The 11,107-nt window shown below is 47.7% G+C and overlaps 1 pseudogene; it reads left to right on the top strand.

The window, feature by feature from the left end:
- Positions 1 to 2,011: 2,011 nt before the first annotated feature.
- On the top strand, positions 2,012 to 3,560 carry LOC146187727 (uncharacterized; annotated as a pseudogene).
- Positions 3,561 to 11,107: the final 7,547 nt, after the last annotated feature.

Below are 11,107 nucleotides of genomic sequence, written 5' to 3'. Positions count from 1 at the left end.
ATTCAGTTGAAATATGACAAGATGACGATAGTTGAGCCCAGTTGATTAAAGGGTAATTAAAATCTCCGATGAGATAGATGCTATCAGCAGGACACAGCTCAGTAGCTTTAGTTATACTTAATCGCAGCTCATGAATGAAAGAATGACTAGATTCTGGTGGACGGTAACAAGCGCCTATCAAAATTCTAAAGGAAGATATGAAGCAGGCGGCCCACACAATTTCCAGATTTGAATCGGTATCAATAACGTGTGATGCTACCGTTTTCTTTATTCCTAGAAGGACGCCACCACCTCTTTTATTAGTACGATCATGCCTGTATATGTTGTATGAAAATGCACCAGGAAGAATTTCATGGTTTGATATGTTCGGTTTCAACCATGTTTCTGTAAGAATGATGATGTGACATTCACTACCGTCTAGAAAAGCAGAGAGCAGATCTCGTTTAGGCAAGAGGCTGCGGATGTTGGCATATGACAACGATAGTGAATGACTGTTCAGTGCACTCGACTGGTGGGAATCATTAGCACGTGTACTGTTATCTAGCTATCTGTTCAACGGCACAACACTGTCTGAAGTGTTGTCATATGTGTATGTCTTAGCTCCCATGTGCAGTTTATCAAAAGATAGTTTGAAGGGTGCCTTAGCAAATTCATACAGCTTCTTTCTTGCCCGTCGTGTTGTAAGCGAGAAGTCTTCGCCGATGGAACAGGAAGTTCCTTTTAATTTGCGTGCACATGAAAGAATGTGCACTTTGTCTTTCAAGAACATCATCTTTACTATTATGGGCCTCCGCTTATCATCGTCATATTTTCCTAGTCTGTGTGCTCGTTCGAACACTGTACTTGTTGTTGCTACCCCGAGCTTTTCTGAACAAAACTGGATAACTTTTTCTTCAGAAGCTGCCCAATCTTCTTCAGGATCATCTTCCATTTCAAAGAAAAGAAGATTGCATCGTCGCAACCGATTCTCTGCATCATCGCATCTGGATGTGATGAACGATAACTGCTCCGAGACAGAACTGAGAGCGTGCTCATGGATTCCGATTTCATCTGAACGTTGATTAGCGATGGATGTTTCCAGCGTCGCTACCCTTTCATTCGAAAGATCCACTTCACTTTGAGAGGCTGCCTCCCTTTCATTCGCTATTCGTGCTTCGCCTTCTACAGTCTCGCGCGCCTCAAGTATAGCCACTCTCTCAGTCAAGTGCTTAATTGCGTTTTCTTTGGCATCTTCCCTCTCTTTGGAACATATTTCAGTTCCTCAAGCAAAGCATCCTGGCCTTCTTCCAGCTTCCGAGTCGTTTCTTTTAAAGACGCGTATCCCATATCTAATTGTTCTAATCTTTCTAAGACCAATGCAAATTCCTCAGATTCAGTCTTTGACATAGGACCGGGATTAGATTCAATGTCACCCGAAAGCATCAGAAGTACTTCAGTCAATGAGCGCCAGAGACAATTTGACAGACGCAATAACCACTTAGATACATCAAGAAGTTCTGGTGGGCAAGACACCGCGAATAGGCAGTAATTGCTGTTTCTAATACATGATGCAGACTTCAAGTAACTAACCTGTAAAACGAGCGGTTGTGAGCACATCGTCGCTTGCGCGGTGTCATGCCCGAATGCTGCGGCCTCTGATGCGCGTTTATACGCCGTGCTGATTTCCTCTGCCGAAGTCGACGTTGGTTGCCAGATTGAAGAGCCAGTTGGGACCAGATGCGGCGGAAAGTGATTCAAGGCAGGCCAAGGCGGGAATGGGATGTCCGAGGTTAGCTGGCAGGAACCAAGAAGCCCGGCGCACACCACCCATGAGACAGCAGCCTGGAAAACGAGCGGTTGTGAGCACATCGTCGCTTGCGCGGTGTCATGCCCGAATGCTGCGGCCTCTGAGGCGCGTTTATATGCCGTGCTGATTTCCTCTGCCGAAGTCGACGTTGGTTGCCAGATTGAAGAGCCAGTTGGGACCAGATGCGGCGGAAAGTGATTCAAGGCAGGCCAAGGCGGGAATGGGATGTCCGAGGTGAGCTGACAGGAACCAAGAAGCCCGGCGCACACCACCCATGAGACAGCAGCCTGGAAAACCAGCGGTTGTGAGCACATCGCCGCTTGCGCGGTGTCATGCCCGGTGTTATTTGAGTGGGCGAGGTGGCAGCAGTGCGAGCACCATGCTTACTCGCTGCCTGTTTCTTACGCAGATTGCCTTCCTCGTTTGTTGCCACTTCGACTATGCTTCGTTCATGGCTCCTGACGTCACAACTCATGTGCACTCGCCGCCATCGCCGATGTTCTTGGATGAATCAGCTGGCCACTATACGAACTGTCCTATCTCTCTTACGGACCATAGTCTTGATCTGCCTGTCACCACACGTGTATGCAATCCGTGCAAAGTGACCGTCACTCTACGTCATCCATACCTCATCAAGCCCAGTCACGGGACGTTCAAGGACCTGCCTATAAATTGCGTGCTGGTCCGTTCCTTCATCAGTGGGCGAGGTGGCAGCAGAGCGAGCACCATGCTTACTCGCTGCCTGTTTCTTAAGCAGGTAGGTTATCTTCAGAATGCCCCTTGTATTCGCTCTGATGATCGATTTCTACTGCTGTTTCTTGCCCACACCACTCTCGCAAGTGCTTTGCTTATATTTCGCTGTACTCGCAAATTACGGCTTGTATTAGTAGACGTTTGAGGAGTGGGGATGTTGAAAGTAATCCTGGTCCTCCGCCATAAGCGATGGTTACTCGCTCTCAAAGTAATGTGAGCCCTTCAAATTCGGAAGCCGCCACCGGTCAACCGTCGGTGTCAGATATGTTTGCTGAGCTTTTGAACGGACAGCGAAAATTAGCTCAGGATATTGCTGAAATTAAATCTTTTCATGAATCTATTAATTCACGTTTTGAGACAATTGAGTCGCACGTGGCTGCTCTGGAGTCCTCGTTACAAAAGCCCGCCGCCGACAGTGGCAGTCTCAACAGTGAAGTTGCACGTGTAAGTTCCGAACTTCACAGTCTTTCAAATAAAAACGATGAGTTGGAAAACCGTGCACGTAGGAACAACTTAATATTGCATGGTCTGCCCGAATCCTCTGATGAAAATAATGAACGTCTCTCCTCTGACATTGCAAAATGGTTTGAGGAAGAACTCAATATCAGCTGCCCTCCAATAGAGAGGTGCCATCGTCTTGGAATGCCTTCACATGACCGTCCCCGTCCCGTGATCATGAAGCTTCTGGACTTTCGGGAGAAAGCTTCAGTTTTAAAAAATGGCCACAAGCTTAAGGAATCCGATTACCGTATATCGGAGGATTTTTCAATACGTGTCCGCAATATCCGGAAAAAGCTTTGGGAAGCGACTGAAAGTTTCAGAAGCAATGGCTGCACGGTCCGAATACGGTTTGATCATGTATTTATTGATAAAGTTCGGCATAACTGGAACAGTTCTTCTAATTCACTGGAAAAAGCATCCCGTAATGCGTCACTAAGTAATGCTACTAATGCAGTAGCCACTTCGCCTTGACTACCTCATCACAGCAATAACCTCCGTGTGTTAAATTTAAACGCTAGAAGCCTGCTTAATAAATTTACAGACCTTAACTCCTTGGTAACTGCTCATTCCCCTCACATTATTGGTGCTACTGAAACTTGGTTACATGGTAGCATATACGACTCTGAAGTTGCGTTAAGTGGATTCACGTTGCTGAGAGCTGACAGACCGAATGGTAGAGGCGGTGGTGTCGCCCTCTATATACAGTCACATTTGAAGTTTTCTGTCCTTGAATCTCCATGTGAAATTGAATTGCTTTTGTGTAAAGTTTATTTGGAAAACACATTGACATTAATTGGAGTGTTTTATCGGCCTCCTGGCTCTGATGATAATCAATTATTTCTTCTAAGTAAACCTTTGCATGATTTGAATCCGACAAATATAATACTTATGGGAGATTTTAATGTGCCAGGTATTCACTGGCCTTCTCTTAGCAATACCGGCCATGATGTCTCTTTGTCAAGAAATTGTTGCACCTTTCCTTATCACTTGGCCTCAAACAAATTGTTCATGCGAACACTAGGCAAGCGGCAGTCCTAGATCTAGTTTTTATCAGCTCTAATCTATTCGAGAATGGTTTCCAGTGCTGTGTTACTGACGGCATATCGGACCATAAGGCTGTATTATTCTCAATCAGCTGCACTGTTCCCAGAGCCCGGTTCGAGTACAGCAGTTTTCGTGACTTCAACCAGGCCAATGATGTTGCTATAATTGACACATTACGTGAATCCTTTGAAATGTTTGAAGAATTATCTCTGACCAGTGATGTTGATGCTGTTGTGGGGTTTTTTGAACATATTGGTAAAACATGTATTAATCACTTTGTTCCGCTGAAAACAAAAAGAAAAATAGAGATTTGCCATGGATAACAAGAAACCTACTGCATTTATCGCGTCGTGTTGCAAGATTGCGTAAGTCGAAAAGAAATCCTGTCAAAATTGCAGAGCTCAATGATGCCAAGGAGGAGCTACGCGTCAGGTTACAGTCTGCCAAGGATTTTTACTATTCCGTTACATTGCCAAAATTAATGAAAACTAACCCTCGCAAATTCTGGAAATCGATACTACCCAGTAACAGTACTTGCAACAGTTTTATAGTTAACGGCGTTCCTGTTTCAGATTCACTGACAATTGCTTCTGCTTTCAATTCCTATTTTCATTCTGTACTCACACTGGACAACTCTATCGTTCCTTCTTTTAGCTGTGACTCTTACTCTCCCATCGAAGATGTCGTCGTCTCTGGTACAGGTGTTCTCAATATGATCCTCCAATTAGATACTAAAAAGAGCTGTGGCCCAGATGACATACCTAACTCCTTCCTTGTGCGCTACCCACTTTGGACAAGCCGATATCTCACCTCAATCTTCCGTAAATCATTATCCACCAGCACTGTTCCCCACTCCTGGAAGCTTGCCAAGGTCATTCCATTGTTCAAATCCGGTAGTACTCAACTACTGCAGAACTACAGACCTATCTCCTTAACAGCCCATTCATGCAAGTTACTCGAACATGTTATTTTCAAACATATCACTGAATTTCTTGAAACCCACAACATCCTAAACATTTACCAGCATGGTTTCCCTCAAGGCCTGAGCACTACTACCCAACTAACTGAATTTGCGCACGACATTTCTCAGTCATTAGATCTAGGTAGACAGGTCGACAGCATTTTTGTTGATTTATCTAAAGCTTTCGACACTGTCCCACACCCTAAACTCCTACACAAACTTAACTCTGTTCTAAAAAACCCTTCCCTGGTTGGTTGGATATCCAGTTTCTTAAATCAGCGTTCGCAGTCTGTATACTTTAATTCATCTATTTCCACTCCTGTTGGTGTTTCATCCGGCGTTCCGCAAGGTTCCGTTTTAGGCCCGCTTCTTTTCTTATTATATATTAACGACCTGCCATGTTGTGTATCTGTAAAAATTCGTCTTTACGCTGATGACTGCGTCTTATATCACGAGATTAATACACCACTTGACCATGAAATACTTAACGACTCATTTTCTAATTTTTGTAAATGGTGCAAGGAATGGCAAATGAATATTAATTTCTCTAAAACTGTTTCCATGTCCTTTTCTAGATGTCCATCTCCTTCACATTTCACCTACAGTTTTCACGGCCAGGATTTAGAACGAGTCACCGAGTATAAATACCTCGGCCTTCATTTCTCTCATGACATCTCATGGTCTAAACACATTGACATCATATGTAATAAAGTTTTAAACGCCTCGGATACCTCCATCGTACACTGCGTAAAGCCCCAAAGGATACCAAACTGCTCACATATAAAACACTTATCCGCCCCATTCCTGATTATGCCTGTATCGTATGGAACCCTTATAAGAAATCCGATATCAAAAAATTAGAATCAGTTCAAAAGAAATCAGTACGCTTCATCTTTCACAACTACTGCCGCGATTTTTCCCCTTCTTCCCATAATACAGATTTAGGTCTCACAACCCTATCATCTCGCCGTCAAATAGAATGTTTGAAGTTTTTGCACATACGGGTTCACTCTCAGCGCCTTCCATCACTAAATAATTATTTGAACATTAGCCAGCCTTCCATAACTAGAAGTTCCCATAGCCTAAATCTCATCCCTTTCTTTTCCCGCACTGAGACATTCAAACATAGCTTCTTTCCTCTCACCATTGAACTCTGGAATTCGCTGCCTGGACACGTCCGCTCGCTACCAATTGAACAATTCTTGACAGCCATTGCTTCCTAATGCCTTTTTATATATATGTGTGTATATGTGTATGTGTGTATGTATGTATGTGTACATATATATGTATGTATATGTATATATATATATATATATATATATATATATATATATATATATATATATATATATATATATGTGTGTGTGTGTGTGTGTGTGTGTGTGTATATGTTTGTATTTGCTTGGTACAGTTTGCTTTGTTTGCCCACTCCTGCCATAGCCTCATCGAGGCTGCAGTATGTATAAATAAATAAATAAATAAATAAATAAAAATGCTGCGGCCTCTGATGCGCGTTTATACGCCGTGCTGATTTCCTCTGCCGAAGTCGACGTTGGTTGCCAGATTGAAGAGCCAGTTGGGACCAGATGCGCCGGAAAGTGATTCAAGGCAGGCCAAGGCGGGAATGGGATGTCCGAGGTTAGCTGGCAGGAACCAAGAAGCCCGGCGCACACCACCCATGAGACAGCAGCCTGGAAAACGAGCGGTTGTGAGCACATCGTCGCTTGCGCGGTGTCATGCCCGAATGATGCGGCCTCTGAGGCGCGTTTATATGCCGTGCTGATTTCCTCTGCCGAAGTCGACGTTGGTTGCAAGATTGAAGAGCCAGTTGGGACCAGATGCGGCGGAAAGTGATTCAAGGCAGGCCAAGGCGGGAATGGGATGTCCGAGGTGAGCTGACAGGAACCAAGAAGCCCGGCGCACACCACCCATGAGACAGCAGCCTGGAAAACGAGCGGTTGTGAGCACATCGTCGCTTGCGTGGTGTCATGCCCGAATGCTGCGGCCTCTGATGCGCGTTTATATGCCGTGCTGATTTCCTCTGCCGAAGTCGACGTTGGTTGCCAGATTGAAGAGCGAGTTGGGACCAGATGCGGCGGAAAGTGATTCAAGGCAGGCCAAGGCGGGAATGGGATCTCCGAGGTGAGCTGACAGGAACCAAGAAGCCCGGCGCACACCACCCATGAGACAGCAGCCTGGAAAACAAGCGGCTGTGAGCACATCATCACTTGCGCGGTGTCATGTTGTACCCATTCCTGCTTTGGCTACCAAAAGTCGGCCGGCAGTATGGAATAAATCAATAAAGGTAAAGTTATCCCGTAAAGAATTTTGTACCAAGGGGCAGAAATAAAAACAAGCCTGTTTGCGCTACGCAGTTTGCAGCCTTATTGTCAGCCGATGAGAAACTGAAGGAATGTACGAAATTATAGTAGTTTTCTCTTCAAATCCACAAAGTGCTGCGGTTCTTATCATAGCAGAGCCCCACTGTCGCCGACTACACTGTATGCGGGTTGGGCCACCTTGTGCTGCCGGTTTATTGGACCAAGTAAGTGCGAATAGTATTTAACGTGCCGCGTATTATTTCCGCAAGTGTTGCCAAGAAGCGCCGATTGAGAGGATGTGACTGCATTGACGGGGAACCATGTACTGGCCTTAGTTTCCATGACTGTAGTATATTGTCACGTGGTTGTGACAAGGTCGATGACATAAATGAAGAGTCGGCGATTGCACTGAAGTATCGCTTTATTGGGCTGACGTGCGCCCGCAAAAGAACTAAGCAACTGGGCGGCGGCATTAGCAACAAACGTGTTCGTCGAACAAAGAATGCCCGTCTCACTCATCAACGCTCAATTTAAAGGCTGCTCAGAACAATCTAAACAATGTCGCAACTGCGACAAGCACAAGCTGGAACATTATGGAAAGACACACGAGTGGCCGGAATCTTCGAGACAGATCTCGGTGCATCTTGCGCTACAACAAAACTGATAAAGGTGCGTCTCGCGACATCGAGCATTAACAAGCAAGAAATACAGAACTGATACGCTATCCAGAATCAGAGTGATAAGGCCGCATGCCGGCGGCTGTTAAAAAACAACAAATACAGTTTAGAAGGTTTCGCGGCATTCATCATCATCACCATCATCATCAGCCTGACTATACCCACTGCAGGGCGAAGGCTTCTCCCATATTTCTCCATTTAACCCGGTTCTGTGCTAACTGCATCCACTTGACCCCTGCGAACTCCTTAATCTCATCCACCCACCTAACTTTCTGCCGCCCTCTGCTACGCTCTTCTTCCCTTAAAATCCAGTTTGTTACCCTAAGTGACCATCGGTTATCCTCTCTTCACACTTCATGTCCTGCCCATGTAAGGAAGAAGATGATTCAGCGCCCCCGCAAACGACGACGAAGACGGCTGAGTTCCTGGCCGATCAGCTGGCGCGCGAACTCGAAGCTCGGACTGTCTTGTTCGGACGAGATCGTGCCTTACTCTACGATCGTCGTGTGTCACTGGTCGCCGTCTCCAGTCCTGCGAATAACCCCTAATAAACCCCTCTTCATTTGGTGGAAAATGCCGGGGTAAGACTCTCACACGATCACCGTGGAGCTCCGCAGCCGTACGATACCTATGGTGACAAACGAGGTAAGCCAACAGCCAGTGGCATCGCCTTCGCAGTCCATCTCATGCTCCGGTGCCATTCGGCAGCGAGAACCCGCCGTTTTCAGCGGGCAGGGCGACCAGGACGTTGAAGATTGGTTGGCCTCGTACGAGAGAGTGAGTCGTCACAACAACTGGGATGACCGCATGAAGATCAACAACGTCATCTTCTACCTTAGTGACGTTGCTAACCTATGGTACCGAAATCATGAGGCCGACATGCCAACTTGGGCCAACTTCAAGGCAAAGTTCACGGACGTTTTCGGTCGTCCCACAGTGCGGAAACTACGCGCTGAAGAAGCACTGCGCGTACGAGTTCAGCATGAAGGGGAAACCTTCACTAGTTACATTGAAGAAGTCGTGGATTTGTGCAAGCGTGTCGACCCGTCTATGGATGAGGCTAAAAAGATAAAACACATAATGAAGGGCATTGATGTCGATGCATTTCACATGCTGTGGGCAAAGAGCCCCACCACAGTGGCCTCAGTATATAGTCTTTGCCAAAGTTTTGACGAGCTGCTCAAGCAACGCCTCTGCACTCGTCACCCTCACGCACCTGCTGCGGCCATCTCTGGCCTGGATGTGAGCAGCGACCTTTTAACTCACATAAAAGGCTTCGTTCGAGATGAGGTATCTCGACAGCTTGGACTTTTGTCTGGCCCACGCCCGTCATCTACAGCCCAGCTGCTTACCCCTTCAATCCGACACACCATCACGCAGGAAGTTGCCGATGCCCTTCCCAGTTTTGGCCAGCCAGCGCCCGTCACACCTCATGCCAACCCTGTTCCACTGCAGTACACACCTCTCGCTGGACCATTAAGTTACAGCCCCCCTGTTGTCGTGCCGCCTCTACCTGTACAAGTACAGATGCCTCCCACGTATGCACAAGTTACCGCCCGCCCACCGCCGCAACAGTCCTTTGCGTACGTGCCGACTATGGCGCCACCGTCGGTCGCCCCATGGTTCCATTCAACGACGCCTCCCTACAGTCCTTAGCGCACGAATGACAACCGGCCTATTTGCTATGCCTGCGGTATTCCAGGGCACGTCGCCCGCCTGTGCCGTCGTACTCTGCGCTCCTCCCCTGCAAGCACTATGGCTGACTGCAATTATCAGCACGACACCTTGCGCCCACCTCCAGTGACATCTCCAGGGCAGCCGCAAAACTCGTCGGGCCGCCAGCACGCTCCACTGCACCGCTCGCCGTCCCCTCGCCGTCGGTCCGTGTCTCCAATGCGGCGTCGAAGCGTGACACAAGACTCGGAAAACTAGCCGCCGCAGTTCCTGGGGCACGAATTGCGCACATTTCGCCTACCACAAGTCCTCGTCTGTCTCCGCCGAACGGTCTCGAAGTTTTTGTTGATGGTGTTCGTATACCCTTGCACTCGTCGATACAGGGGGCACTCTCTCCGTCATTAGCGAAAGTTTTTGCCGATCGCTTCATAAAGTCACCACCCCGCCTTCTGGACTCTCTTCGCACCGCCAGCGCCGATTCCGTTCGTCCGTCTGCTGCTTGCACAGCACGTGTTGTTATCGCGGACGTCTTATACGTCGTCGAGTTTTTAGTGCTTGCGTCATGCTCGCATGACCTAATTCTTGGCTGGGATTTCCTGTCCCGCCACTATGCTGTTATTGACTGCGCCCGCGCCCACGTCGCCTTCTCTGCGCTCTGTGATGCGGTTCTTGACGATACGCGGTCTTTTTCTTGAGCCAAACTTGTTGTCGCCGACGACACCGACATTCCGCCCAACTGTGCTGTGATTGTTCCCGTGTGTGTACCCTTTTCCTTAGACGCGACTGTTCTTTTTGCGCCTTCTCCCATGTTCGCTTCTCGCCGAAACCTCCTTCTTCCCTTTGCTATCATCAATATTAACCGCGGCGCCGCTGACATTGTTGTTGCGAATGCCTCAACCGCTGTGATCCCGCTACTTCGTGACGAATGCCTTGGCCATATTGAAGTGCCTGACCTGGTCTCGCCGTTTCATGTCGACGGGTATTTACCACAGAGTGCCCACGTAGCCTCCCTAACGCCGATTCCGTCTTCCGATGTACCGAGTTGCGACCTTTTTAAATCATCTGTGGCCAGTGACCTCGACCCGACTCACCGTGAGCAACTGATTGCTCTCCTCAACCAGTTCCGTTCTTCGTTTGACGTGCAGACGACTTCCTTGGGCCGTGCGACCGAGGTTGTTCACCACATCGACACCGGCAGTCATGCCCCTCTTCGCCAGCGCCCTTACCGCGTTTCGCCTAAGGAGCGCCGTGTTATTGCTGAGCAGGTCGATGACATGCTACAACGTGGTGTAATTCAGCCTTCATCTAGTCCGTGGTCGTCTCCCGTAGTACTTGTGAAAAAGAAGGATGGCCCCATAAGATTTTGCGTTGACTACCGCCGTCCTAACAA

Source organism: Amblyomma maculatum, chromosome 5 (genome assembly GCF_055883805.1).
Source record: "Amblyomma maculatum isolate TAMU_Amacu chromosome 5, ASM5588380v1, whole genome shotgun sequence".
In the NCBI taxonomy this organism is placed as follows: Eukaryota; Metazoa; Arthropoda; class Arachnida; order Ixodida; family Ixodidae; genus Amblyomma; species Amblyomma maculatum.
This window is presented reverse-complemented; position numbering and strand designations above follow the sequence as displayed.